We start from the raw sequence: 15,737 nt of genomic DNA, 5'->3' as shown, positions 1-15,737 counted from the left end.
TAATAGACAAACTTAGATTTACATGCATGGATGAAGAACAGCAAAGGTGAAACTAATGAAGAACTCTTTTCTTAGTCATGTTAACTTATGCTTGATGTTAATGATAATATACGTTTGTATGCTTTCCAAGTTTCCCCAATACCAAGGATATGTGATAATGATAATTATAATATAACGTAAGCTTCTACATATAAACATATCTTAGATTTCTAACTTTAGATTGGCAAACCACGAACAAAAAATGTCTTGGTTTAGTACTTTTAGAGTCTTTTAAGTGTTGTCAAGTTTGCTACCTAGGTGATAAAGTTTATTGTGCATGAGTGTGGACACCTACTCGACCGATCAAGAAGCCCAAATCTTGACAAATTGAGTAATATCTTAACAAATCAAAACTCACAATTTTAGAAACGCTAAAGTCAGCTTATTTAGCCCATTAAGTGATTAGGGGGTGCAAATAAGTTAAAAGGTATTTAAGCAAACTCTAATACGCATCCAAAAGACTTTTGGAGTTGCTCTCTTATAGATCTAAAGGTTTTGTGGCTCTTGCTCTTAAAAGCTTCTAAGGAGATCATTCAAAACACAATTTGAATTGATGGTGTTGAAGCTTCTGCAATTAAAACCAATCATTGCAAAAATTGGATATGAATCTTCAAGTGAATTATTGAAGTCATGGACTAGATATTCACACTACAACATCTCCATAGATGTGGAAGTTCTAAGGAGATCATTCAAAACACAATTTGAATCGGTGGTGTTGAAGCTTTTGCAAAACTAGTTATCACAAGAATTGGATATGAATCTTCAAGGGAATTATTGAAGTCATGGACTAGAGATTCATGTTGCAACATCTCCATAGATGAGGAAGTTCATGGACTAGGGCTTGCATTTGGTAATGTTAGTAAGTTTATAGGAATAGGGTTATTCGGTTATTGTAAAACTTGTAATTAGTTAGTGGATTTGTTTTACCTTGACATTGATAAGTTGAATTCTTCTAGGATTTTTACTATGAAATTTTTATTTCTTTTGTTTTCCCTGGATTACCATATCATTTTGATATTCTTGATTGTATTGTTATTGGTAATTATTTAATTAACCGAAAAAAAAATTATAATTAATCTAATTAAAATCTTGTCCTTAAAACTGTTTAATAACAATATATATATATATATATATATATATATATCAATGATTACATAAATGCATGATAGAATAAATGGAATAACGTAGCACAACTACCAAACATTTAAGGTCTATTATTTTGTTATTCTAGAACTGGTTGACTTGGAAGTATTACAAGTGCAGTAGGTGTAGTCTTGATATGAAGAATGCTAATTCAAGATGAAAGTGATATTGATGATGATGGCAATATATGGTAGACTTTGATATGAGATGATAGAAGCTTAATTTGCATTTTATCCCTAGGCTTAAGTCCAACTCAAAGTGTTTAACAAAAAAAAAAAAAAATCAAAGTGCTCATTCAATCCAATTGTTTAGGTTGAAGAAAAAGGGTGGAAAATTTTGTGTTAGCCAATGAACTTCTAAGATTGGTCATGGAAATGGTTCTTATAAAAGTTACAGAAGGTCCCAATTTTACTCCTTTTCTAAGTAAAAGAAGGTCCAAATTAATTGATACAACCTATAAATAGAGTTATTCAAAATATAGTAATTTCTGCGTGTATATTTGTTTATGTGATTTTCTCTGTTTTGTTAACAAGTCATATATACAATCCAAGTGAGTGAGGAAAAAACAAAATCATATACAATCCCTTGATATGAATCTAGAATATTTCCTGGAGTACGTTTAAGATACATAATTCAACCAAAGTATTATTTTGCATTGACACATGACTATATGAGGACTATTGATATACTGAGACGTTGCTATTAGAAGTGTTGCACTAATTCAACCGGTTCCTTTTTCTGTTTTTTGGACCTGAAAATATGACTTCTTAAAACAGGCTTTGGTGTCAAGTTATAATTAAGCACATGACTTAATCAAATAATAATGACAATTTAAACATGGAAAACAGCCAAAATAGTATTAATAACATGGGTATATATATAGTAGACTAAACCCTAGATAGACTTTTAGTACAAGTTGGAGACTTGACTTGCAGATAAAGTAGAATTAGGCTTGAGCTCTAACATGTCTGTATAGAGATTCCACCTTCTCCTTTGAGTCTTTGACAAACAAGGTTTGCATCTGTGAAGTGTTAAAGAAATAGATTATTAACTTGTTTTTAATTGAATGTTTGTTTTGAAACATCGGGGTAATCAGGTAATGCAGACTGAACTTTGACCAGGTGTTTTACAAAATATAATACTGGCCATAGAAACACACTAGCACTGCTCTCATCGATGGGTAACTAGTTTTCCTATTACCATTGTGGTTATAGTTGTTGTTTTCATTCAATAGATTTATTTGGGCTATATTTTAACCCACTTGAGTAAATTTGCCTTGCATTTGGAAAATCCAATTGTAGTTAAGGTGAAGGTGAGGAATGAGGATAGAAACTTTTAGGGTTGGTATTGAAGGTTATGAGGAGTGAGAACCATGTACTGTATGGCGAAAGCGAAAGCGAAAGCAAAAGGTATGGATAAGCTCCAACGTTATTATTAGAAGATGCACCCTTTATTATTCTCCCTGTTTGAGTAACAAACTATTGGGAAGAGCAAAAAATTTAGGGTGCATTTGGTTCTAGATTCTCAAAATTGTTGACATTTTGACAATTCAACAAATTAAAATCTATTTAGAATGCTTTGGTATGTTAGTGGATCAAAGTGTTCTTTGGTCATATCAGATGACTTGGTGACTTAAGATGACATGAGCAGTACCATGTTGAAAACCTTAATTATATGTTAAGATGGCCACTATTGGTTCTTGGATAAAGAAAAGGAGGTTACACTAGCTAGGTAAGCAGGCAGTGAAAAGTCTTAGTGCTATCAACACGTAAATTGGTATCCTCTGTCAAGCATTTAGAAGTAGCCTAGATAGTTTGCAGTAGCAATGTCATCAAGAGTAAGGCTTAGCTTTATATTATAGAACCATCACTACTCTTGGTAGCTTTATATTATAGAACCATCACTACTCTTGGTGAATGTAAGGCATGCAGATAGATTATAATTTATCGTTATTCTTTTCCACTTAGCTGCTTACCACAAAATATTACTTGGTGTCTCTGCTCATCAGAATGTATGCCAACGTTATAGGATAGATCAACAAACTTAAGTGTGATGACTTTCATAACATTCTACAGTTATTGTGCTTTAGTGTAGGGGCGCGCATGTACATGTGTTGCTCCCTTGGGTCAAAATTTTGAGGGAAAATTTCAATTCATTGGAGTCAAAGTATCACATGCTGAATTCCATAGCAAATCTGCTTCAATTCGGCCAGTGGTAACATGGTTTTGTTTTATTTATTTATTTAAATTGTTATTCCCCTACAGTTCAAGAAAGTGCTTAATTGTTAGATGTTTTGTTAGAGCTGTCTTCAAGTAACCATGGACCCTAGCACAAACCCCTGATTTAATATATCAGCTGAGCTATAGAGCTGTCTTCTGGGAAGTTGTTCTCACTTTATTGGTCACATACTGAACTATTGACTTTGTCTTAAAAAAATAAAAAATAATAAATAAATAAATAAATAAATAAACTAAACTAACTGTGGCTTTTGATATAAGTCCTTCCTTTCACAATATTTAATTCTCCTAAACTCATCCTTTATACTTTCCCTCTTACATATGTGTGAAAAAAGAAAATGTTTTGCTTGCCGGGCTTTGATGTAGGTGGAAGGCACCGGAAACAAAATATGCCTATTTCAAGAAAATAATTTCAAATTCACAAGGTGATAGAATTTGAAATTTAGCTGGAAAAGAGAGACAAAAGTCTGTATTTTTATTAATATGACAACTGAAGTGTTTTGGAGGCTACACTGAGTTTAAATAGTAAAAAAAAAAAACCTCCTAAAAATCTTAATTCGTGTGAAGCAAAAAATTAGGTGGTAAAATAGTAAATTTTACCAAAATAGACAAAGTTAATATAATTGCAAAACTAAATACTATTGTCTTTACTCTAAAAGATGTCCCAAAAAGATAGAATCTTATTCTAAAAAATTTGAATAAAAAGTTGAAAAGGAAATAAATATTACTAAAAATGGCAAAAATAAACATTTCAAAATCTAAACAATGAAATTTTCCCAATGAGATAGATGAGGATCTGGATTTCAAAGCACTTGAAAGTTGAAACATATAACAATAGCCTGTTTGGTTAGAAGAAAACAAAGTATGCCTTATATGTATAAATTTTCAGCTTTCAATATGATCCATCACAAAAAAATGGTATAGTTTGCAAAATTGTACCTAGTTTTCATTTTCAATATCCTAAAAAGTGGGTTTGAATATAGAAAACGAAAACATCTTTACCCGTTATCAGTTTTGTGAAAATGAAAACAATAGCATTTTGTAAAAAAACCAACTTTGTGGGTCCCATTAATAGTGACATGTCTCATTATGAAAGCTTGGATTTGTGCTAAAACACAAGAGCTTGTTCAGACCTTCAAATAAAAATTACGGCTAGATTGCTTTTACTCTACTTAGACTAAGTATGGAACAAGAGTAAATAAGCGCAATGAATTGATAACTCTACCCTAAGCCATATTCATCAATCATCAATAATAAAACGAAAGCTTAAAGAGTATGGAAGAGAGATGCAAACATAAGATAACACCGAGACATGTTATCGAAGAGGAAACTGAAGAACTCGATGAAAAACTTCTCCTTGACCCTCTAAATCGAAATCGATCTACTAGAGAATAAAGTTGGAGTATATGAATAACAAAAGACCCTCCAAGCCTAGTTTACCCCATGTACTTGAGCCCTCTAAGCTCCTACTACCAATAGACTTCTCAGAGTCTTGTCTTCTCTAATTTTTCGAATCCCACAATTCAACCCAATTACATTCGCCAATGAATGGCTCCTTCCAATGCTTTCCAGCAGCACTAAAATCTCACTTTACACTTATAATGAGTATGTTAAGTGTTTGGGCTAGCAACCTCTCAAATATCTAGAGATTGAGAGGTAGGAGGTGAGGAAAACCACAAGGAAATGTGTAGATGATTGTGAGTATAACAATCTCTAACTCTCAAGTGTATTTTCTATGATTTTTTCTTTAAAAAGCACTCATTCCACTTTGTGGGTAATAAGGGTATATATAGTGTGGATAAAGACTTGGTAAAGCAAAACACAACTTTTTGCCAAACAGAAACTTTCGCAGGTCCTTCGCGGGTTGGCCCTTCCCACGAGATAGTCATGAAATTGACAGTCTGACATGACTCTTCATCTTCCAGTCATGTGCTCTACACGTGGCTTTTTTGCGGATTGCTTCTTGCGAGGTACTTGCGAGCTAGTTGTGAAATCTACTTATTCAACTTTTGAAGCTTGATTCTTCACCAATCTCTCACTTTCATCCCTTAGAATTAAACCCATATACATACAGGGAAAATGATTAAGGAAATTACAATCAAATTTGATACGGAATTAAAGCCAACATAATATAGTTGGAAATCACAACTTTATACATTAAAACACACACACACACACACTCTCTCTCTCTCTCTCTCATGTTGGGATTTAATGAAATTTGTTTGAATTTATGGGTTTTTGGATGGAGATCAAGGTTAGGTTTTAGGTTTTTTTTTTTTTTTTAATTTTTTTTTTCCACATTAGATTAGGCCAGCTTGTGATGTAGAGATTTGGGCTAGGTATTGGCTTGCAAAGGTGGTTCTTGTGGGTTTAGGTTTTATTTTGTTTATGGAGTTGTGGTTGGGCTTTGGTGGATTATGAAGATATGGAGTTGTGGCTAGGTTTGATGAAGGAGATGAATGGTTTCTATCGGGTGATAGGTGACCGTTGGTTATATCATAAAATAGAAGGATTTAAGCAAAACAATAACTAGAACAAAATTGGTGCCAAACAGAAATTAAGTAGTAAACAAAAAATGAGTGTAGGATTTGAGAAGAGAAAATAAGAACAGAAAATGAAAATTGAAAATGACAAACTTTTAATAAACGAACAAAGTTTCTCTCCAAACTAATTTAGAGAGAAACTCTTCAAACTTCTCATATATCTTTTTTTTTTTTTTTTATGAATTTTGAAAATTTACCCTTAAATTTCATGTTCCTTATATTCTTAACATGTATATCATATTTCATTCAAATCGGATATTATTTATTATTCAATTAATAAACTTATTTTATACACAATTTTATATTACAAAAATAAGAAATTTTAACATTTGCTTGATAACAAAGTAATTGATCTTTGATCTTTTTGAAATATTGCAAGCATGAATGAATGATATAATAAGAATATACAATCCAACAATTAGATTTTTAAAATTCACACTTAATATAAAGATATATGAAGAATTTGTAGAGTTTTTTTTCAAACTAGTTTGGAGGTAAATTTTGTTGATATTTGATCTTTTTGAAAATTTGCAAACATAAATGATATAATAAAAACATACAATCTAATAGTTATATTTTCAAAATTCACACTTAATATAAAGATATATGAGAAGTATGTAGAATTTCTTTTTAAACTAATTTGGAGAAAAATTTTGTTATTAAAAAACCAAACAGCACCCAAGTATCTATAATTGTTTTTCTTTTCCTCTTTTCTCTTATCATTGAAATTTTTTTTTCTCGTCATTGTGTGTCATTCAATCGTATGGAAATGTAATGACTGTATCTAGATTTTCACTAGTATCATTTTCGTGGGCCCCTCCATGTATATATCTTCTGTGTCAGTTAAAAACTTAAACTCTAATAATTGCAAATGGGTCCTGTTTTAAAGAGTGGATCCCACTTGGCTGTGATCGGCAAGTGTACTACAAAAGTATTGAAGAAAAAGTAACCATCATAAAAAATAAAAATAAAAATCTCTAAAAGGCTCAAATATCAATTTTGATTTTTGTTGTCATTAGGCGTGCCTGTAGAATTTGCATGCTTTTGTCTTTCATGTTAATTGAAATAATATTCTCAACTGTTAAATATTTCTTGGGTGGTAGGGTTTTTCAATCCATACAATAAATTAATAATGTTGTTACAAATAATAGTATAACAAATGATAATATTTTTAGGGGAATTACATTTTGTCGCTTATCATATTAATATTATGAAGTGGATTGCAATGTTTTCCTTAAACTTCAACACTAAGCCATTGATTTTTTAAAACTAATGTATCAATTGTGACATATACCCTAGTCCTGTGTATGGGCTAGCATTGTATATATATTATGCAGAATTTTTTTGAGTAATTTGTAATTGTTTTTAGTCCTACAAAGTGATCAATATATATTTCTTATGTACATTATTGCCCATATATATACACAAGCAAGATGAATGATAGAGATCATGAAAATTGGACACCTAATTTTAATTGTATTTGTTGTCAAAATTTTAGTTTGAAAACCAAATTCATTCTTGGTTTTTTTATTTATATTGATTACATTAGTTGGGTTTACAAAAATCACTTGTTATACATGTTTTAAATTATACAAGAAATGTTATAAAAATTTTGTGTATACCAAACACCAAAAAATGTTTTCAAACTCATTTTCAAAGTTGTTACCAACACAAAAAAAAAAAAAAAAAAAAAAAAAAAAAAGAGTTTTTTCAGAAAATACTCATTAGAAAATGAACAATTTTCCAGAAAACGTTAATGCTAAAACAAACAGAGGGTAAAGCTCTGTATGTTTCTCTGTTTGTTTCAACATTAATGTTTTCTTATTGGAGTGTTTCAGCATAAATGTGTTATTGGAGAGTTTTTCTTATGATATAGTGTTTTGGGCTTTACTTAAGTTTGGGCCAATCTTTACAATTTAAGAATTTATTTTCTGTTGGCCCAACAAACTCCTCTTTCTCTTTCACCACATATTGTTGAGACGGACATTCAAAAGATTGGATCTCTGCTACACTTCCTGTGGAGCAATAAAGCTTCCTCAATTAAGCATGATTTAGTTTACATTTGGAGTTCTGATAGATATATACTTTTCATGTGTCTGCAGTTATGATATTCTACAAAAATTGTGGAGTTGCTTGTAGTTGTAATGGATAGGTTCTTTGGTCTAATTTTTACTAGGTCCAATTAATGGGTACCCATAGAGTAATTGTTAATGGATCATTTTAAGAATGTTATGATATTAATTTTATGAAAAATATAAAAATTTGTTAAAAAAATCAGTCACTTTTTTATTTTTCCATAAAAGATTTCTAAAAATATTTTCTAAACCAATGCCTTTATTGCATTCCTTAACTTTTCCAATTAATCACATATCGGATTTTTCCTAAGTGATTTATCCAAAAAAAAACATTTTTAGTGTGTTTGTGTTTTCCTATTCACCAATTTCATTACTTCGTGGGTTTATTAAAACTAGCAGTGACATTAAATGAAAGGAAGCATCCAATGTTCTAACTGAATAAAAATCATATCTCAAATGTTTCACTTTATACTTCATCAATTATGATTTGTTATATTTTTTTTCTTTAAAAAGTAACTTAGGTTTAAAATGAACCAAAACACAACAAAAACGAAAACATGATATACATGAATGTTGTAGATGGTGGAGTAGGAAGTGTTACACTAAGAGTGTGGCGTGATTTTTATTCGAACTTAGAATTCGAGTGACCTTGTGACTGGTGTAAGTCATGAGTTTGGACTGAAGAATAGAACTTGAACAAATGGGGGGTAGAATGTAATTGGATATGAAATTTGCTAAAACATGTAACATTTATGGTAATATTCTATTGTTGGCGGTGCAGTAGGACAATAATTCAAGCTTTACATGCAAGGTATACCCAATCAGCCAAGAGTTCAGTACTTGCTTGGTGACATTTCATTTGTATTAATTTGTTGTCACATTAGCCCAATGACAACAGATATGTGGCCCAAAACATAAAGTCTCTCATCTCGTCTTCCTAAACCCTCTATATCAAGCATCAAGAACGTATTTGCAAATTGTAGAGAGACATGCTATTTGCATCAAGAGTCCGTTATCATTTGCACCAGTCCACGCATGGAAAGCAGGAAAGGGCTTATCTGCTTCTTTTTCAGGATTTATTATTTTGTGTAATGGTTATATGTAATATCCATCTTACACAAAAATGGATCATACAAATATGTGCTCCACCTCATATACAAGGGATGTTATATATAATTGTTACATAAAATACCCTCACGTCTTTCAAATAGTACTATTCTTCACAAACAAGCTTGGTTTTTTGTTTCAACGGTTTTTTTTTTTTCCTATTATTATTTATATATAATATAAAATTGAAGTGTTTGACTATTTGTTAACCTTATAATATCTTGACGCATAAGTTTTGTAACTCTTATAATTTTCTACATTATCATTATTTTTTTAATTTGATTTATCTTATTTTAAAAGGAAGTATAACCTAAGCAGATGTCCAACTCTAACCTAAGGGAAAGAACGGAGAATTATAAAACAGGGGTTGGAAGCCTTTTTTTTTTCTTTTTTTCTTTTTTCTTTTATTTTCTTTCTATTGGTGTTGATTTATGCTTTGAATTTGGAGTATTCATAGTCACCACCGATCGAAGACCTTCTCATTAAGGTACACATTTAGGACATTGTAAGTCCTAATAAAGATAGCTATTATATATGTCCTTGCATGATTTGTATCTATTTTATAGAATTATGTATAGCTATGAATCATTAGGATTAATTTTCTCATGCTCATCCTGTAAAATATTTATTAAGAAAAAAAAAATTATTGATTTCTCTCCAACATAAAGAATTGTATGCTACAAACTTCATTAACCATTAAAATTGCTTTCACTTTTTTCCTACTATGGAATCAAATGACTTTTACAGTTGGTATTATATATTTTTCAAATGGACATGGTCAAACTCCCCCTTGGAGAAAAATATATGTTTTAAATACGAAGAAGTTATATGATTGAATCTCATATAATTATTTTTTTATTGCTAGAGATACAAATTTATGTTAAATACAAATTTTTACATCAGCGTTTTTTCTTTTTCTTTTTTTAAAATAATGGAAAAAAAAACCCCAACCCTAAGCAAGTGATTGTCTTTTTAAAGCTATCCACAAACCCTAATATAGCAAGGTTTCTCGTCTAACACTACTCCCATTCAACTTTCAAGCCTCTCTTCCTTCACTCTCTTCCCCTACGATAGTGTTAACCAAGATTCTCTCCCCATTTGTACAACACTTCACTTTCCCTTCAAAATCTAATCATGAATTGTAATATATGATTTAAAACACCGATCTCTATCCACTTCAGTCTTATTTGGTCCACTTTGGTTTTATTTGGTCCACTTTGGTCTTGTTTGATCCACTTTCATCCTATCAGGTCTATTCAATCCTATTTGGTCCACATTGGTCCTATTCGATCCACTCCTATCCATTCTGTCCACTTTGGTTGTATTAGGTTCATTCAATCCCATTCTATTCACTTTGGTCCATTCTGTCCACTTTAGTCATATTCGGTCCTGTTTGGTCTCCTTTGGTCCTATTTAGTCCACATTGCTCCTATTAGGTCCACTTTGTTTCTATTTAGTCCACTCTAGTTCTATTTAGTCTATTCTGTCCACTTAGGTTCTATTTGTTCCTATTTGGTCTACCTTGGTCCTTTTTGGTCCATTTAGTCTACATTGGTCCTTTCTATCCACTTTGGTCCATTTGGTCATATTCGGTCAACTTTGTTCCTATTTGGTTCACTTCGGTCCTATTCGGTCCACTTTAGTCATATTCGGTCCTATTTGTTTCATTCGATCATATTCTATCCACTTCGGTCCATTTTGGTCCACTTCATTGTATTCGGTCCATTTTTGTTCACTTACATAATGGGAAAATGTAGGTTTGGGTTGAAAGCAAATATTTTAAATCCAAATTTATTATATATATATATATATATATATATATATAAGATCTCAAACTCATAATATCTAAAATCTTAAGCGTAGTATTTATTATTACTACGCCTCTATTGAGCCACATTAACGTAACATTTGGGACTATTTTGGCCTGGTTAAATTTAAGTGAAGTCTTTCTAAACAATAATTTTGTGAATATACAAATGTTTTCTTTAGGGTAGTTTCTCATTCGTTTTAACATCATTACTTTTAAGTAATCACAGGAGGTTGATTATAACTTTGGACTAAATAAATAAATCATATATATATATATATATATATATATAGAGAGAGAGAGAGAGAGAGAGAGAGAGAGAGAGAGAGAGAGAGAGAGAGAGAGAGAGAGAGAGAGAGAGAGAGAGAGAGAGAATGACAATCGCAATTAATTTAGTAAATATGGGTTAAGGGCTTAGAGAAGTAAAAGATCTAAAAAAGGGTAGAGACAATGGACAAATAGACAACTGAACTAATCTAATCCTCTTTCACAATTGCATCATTGGGAACGCCAAGGATATGTTTGTTAAGTATAACTTTTCAATCTTGTTCACTCTTACACTTCACACTTTTTATTAAAAAAATTTGGATCCCTTAATCTTAGAATGAGGTTCTTATTTGTTGGGATGGAGCTCCCTCCTTCATCATCCACCTGTAGGGCGTAGGATTAAAGGGGGAGATACTTGTCCCATCTCTTTCTTCTCTTCTTTTGAGGCATGGATGAGTGGGAAAACGGGTGTAGAGCATTGTTCTGATGAGTCATTCCGTAATAAATATGGCCTACCTAGTTGGTAGAGTACTGCATTAAATGAGGAGATGATTGTTGCTTAGCTTACACGTTTCCATTCTTGGTATCTTGATGAACTTCTGCTTTTAGATGAGATGCTTCCCCATCTTCCTCAACCTTTGGAGAGGGTCTTTAGTGTTTGGTTGATTAGGATGGGGCTATCCTCAAGTTAGTATTCTCGAGGAGTGTACAAATATAAAAATTCTAGGACCACACGTGTTCACAACTTGAACACATGACAAGTGGTGATTAGATTACTTTTCACTAAGTGTCAATGATGTACTTGTGTGTAAATGATGTAATTCAATCACATATTAACAAATGTACAAATTGTGTGTCCATAGAAGAACTAATACAAATATAGAGTAGTAATTTGAACTTTGTTAGGCACCAAGGAGTAGGAACTCATGCAATATATTAATTAAGTTGACAATCTTTTTCTTTTCTTTTCTTTTCTTTTCTTTTTATTTTTTTTTTTTTTTTGAGAAGGAAAGTTGACAAACTTGAATAACATACCTACACATATTGAAAGCTCGAAAATGTGTTAAAAACACAAGAGTTGTTTAGACCCCCCAATCAAAGTTATGACTTGATAGATTTTACACTAACTTAATTCTAAGTGCGGAATAGTGTAAATGTGAGCGGATAAACAAACAAGCTACTCTAACACATATTCATATAAACACAACAGTAAAATGAAATGTAAAAGAGTAGGGAAGAAGAAAGCAAACACAAATAACACATTGATGTGTTATCGAAAAGGAAACCGAAGAATCTCGGCGAAAAACCTCTCCATCACCCTCCAAGCTGTAATCGATCCACTAGACAATTAGTTGGGATACATGGGTTAGCAAGAGACCCTCCAAGCCTAATCTACCCGCTGTACCTAAGCCCTCCAAACTCCTACTCCAACAAGGCTTCTCGGAACCGTGTCTTGTCTAGCTTTCCGAATCCCGCAACAAGCTCCATGTTGCATCTGCCATCCTTGGCTTCTTCCAATGCTTTCCAGTAACTCCAAAAACACTCACTACACTTTGAAAAGGTGTGGATTGTGTTTGGGTACAAATCTCCTCTCAAGGTATGATAATGGGAAAGGGAAGGAGAAGAGGCTACAATGAATTCTCACTAAGGATGAGTAGCTCTCTCTCTAAAAGATGGGTGTGTGTTGTAGAAAACCTATCTAGGGTTTTTCTCTCTGAATAGCCTCTTGTACATTTGTGGGTAATGAGTGTATATATAGTATGGGTGAAAAGTAAGGAAGTCACACATAAAAATCCTCCAAGCAAAATGTTTCGCGACTATCTCACGGGAAGGCCTTACCCGCGAGACACTCACGAAAACAATAGCCTGGCATGACTCTTCAGCTTCCAGTCATGTGCTCCTCACGTGCTCTTTCGCGGCTTAGCTTCTCGCGAGCTTCTCGCGAAATCCACTAATTCTTCATTTAAGCTTGAGTCTTCACCAACTTAATACTAAACCCAATACAATAAAATCCCACAAAATATAAGGAACAAAATTAGAGCAATTACAACACTTTTTGTTATGGAATAAAGCTAACATAAAACATAGTTGTAAATCACAACTTTACAATCTCCCCCTTTGGCTATTCCGTGACAAAACACCCTATAACAGACTCCAAACTTAAACGTGATTTTGGGAACAATGACAAAAGTCACTCACACCTAAATCTAGAAGCTGTGTAGCACTTGGAACATATATACTTGTAGCCTAAAACACTTGCACAAAACACATTAGACCCTCAAGGTAAATCAAGTGATAAAAGGATAAGTATAATGTAACAAGTAAAATGCGATCAAGTAAACATGTTGTGAAACATATGAGCAACTTGATCAAACACATGATAGTCATATGGAAATGACCACAATGATCATATAGCAAAGCAAATGATCATCCAAACATGCAATCAATAAAGCACAAATAGCATAAGGATAAAAGCATGTCCAACACTCGACCAATGCAAAATACATGAGGTATATGCATCTAGGAACAAGATCCTACTAGGGCACAAGAGCATGATGCGATGAGAGCACCAAAGCAGAGATGATACTAAATATAACTCAAGCACCATAAAGCAACAAGAAAACAAGCATAAAGTAAAACAAGGTTTTCTCATAAAAGAATGTCTTCTCCCCCTTTGTATATGCATCTCTCCTATGACTTTCTCCCCCTACAAATGTGCACGAGGTAGAATTACTCCCCCTAAGAGTGTGAACATGAGTCATATAGAAATAACGATACAAACTTGTATATTCTCCGGTAAACTCTCCCCCTTTTTGTCACGAATAGACAAAACAATCAAGAGGAAGGAGGGAAAGAAAAGAAGATAAGAGCAAGGGTATGATGTATGAGGGGTGCAAAAATGAATGAGAAAATAAAGCCCAAACGAAAAACAAAAACATCTTAAAACATGCTACAAAGCATAAAGAACATGACATGCTAAGGATGACGGTCATAATATAAACCTAGGCATGACATAGACACAAGAACATGTTATAAGAGCTAAAAGGTCTAAAAAGACTTAACTAGCATGAGTGAAGTGCAAAACATGTCAACTGTTGGAGTGTGTGCAGCAAAGGTGCATCTAGTGTGCATGTAAGACGCATGACCAATGCATAAATAAGCACTCACGGGGAAAAGTGTATAAAACACACAACCAATGATTAAAACATGATAAACATGAAAAATTATAGTTATCCCCAAAGTTTGGTACTCATCGGAGTCCAAAACAACAACAAAATGTCATTTGGGTATTTTATCAAACACATAGAGTGCATACACTACACATGCATGTTAAATAATGCATGAACATATGAAACTCTTGCCTAAATACATGTTATTTTTGCCACAAGGGGCCAACATCCAAAGCAAATTATCATTTAAAACAAAGCCCAATCAAAAAGATTGACAAAAATTAAGTTTTCCAACTCCCATTTGAGAAAATCCCAACTATGAACATAAAATCCTCCAAAAACATAATCTAAGGATCAAAATCAATGAAAAGAGTTAAAGATTACCTTAGAGATGTTAATGGAACAAAAAACACTTGAATTTAGTTGAGTTTTGATGTAGTTAAAACAGGAGTTTGGGAGAAGATGGGAGAAGTTTAAAACAAATGTCCCACGAAATGCCCTTTAAAAGCTGATCTGAAAATTTTCGCTGGTTAGAATCCCACGAAATTTCGCTGGTATTTCGCTGATAAGCCTTACTTGCGAAACAGTCGCGAAATAGCCACGAAACTCTCTGTGTAAAGCTGAAAAACTAGAGAATTTGACCATTTAACTCCCAGTTGAGCTTACAAATGAAATGAGTCACGAAAACACCCATCTGTGTAAAGCTGAAAAACTAGAGAATTTGACCATTTAACTCCCAGTTGAGCTTACACATGAAATGAGTCACGAAAACACCCAGAAAACATGTTTTTCACATAAAAACAATTTGAAAAACTTTGAAAAACATGGGTGATACAAATCACTTCCAAAAGCAAACAAAAAGAACAAAAATCTTTTTGATTTGATCCACATATGGTTGAGCACACACGCATCACATTTGAACATGTACAACCACACAAATGAAATAGGCATTCATTGAACATTAAACTTGTGTGTTGTGTGTGTGGATCAAGTGTGGAATAGTCCTTAGACTAGAGTGAAACTTCAATGATCAATTCAATCAAGTTATACACAACTGATACGAAATCAAGTAGTCCATCTCAATTATAGAAATGAGCATATATGACCTCCCACAAGAGAATGATTACAAAATTTAGAAGCTTTTCATTTGGCTTCTGCATAATTCCTGACATTTGATCCTTTTTGGATAATACATCTCTTTTTGAGATCGGTACTTGAAATTTTTGATATTTCAACATTGTGATTAAGCCTTTGGCTTTTTGAGCACCATACATTTCAATTTAAAATGTCACTTTCCCTTTTTCCTAGTTAAAACTAGTATATGCAATAGGCTTTTGCAACTCATAATC

Source organism: Quercus lobata, chromosome 5 (genome assembly GCF_001633185.2).
Source record: "Quercus lobata isolate SW786 chromosome 5, ValleyOak3.0 Primary Assembly, whole genome shotgun sequence".
Lineage (NCBI taxonomy): Eukaryota > Viridiplantae > Streptophyta > Magnoliopsida > Fagales > Fagaceae > Quercus > Quercus lobata.
Note: the sequence above shows the minus strand (reverse complement) of the source record.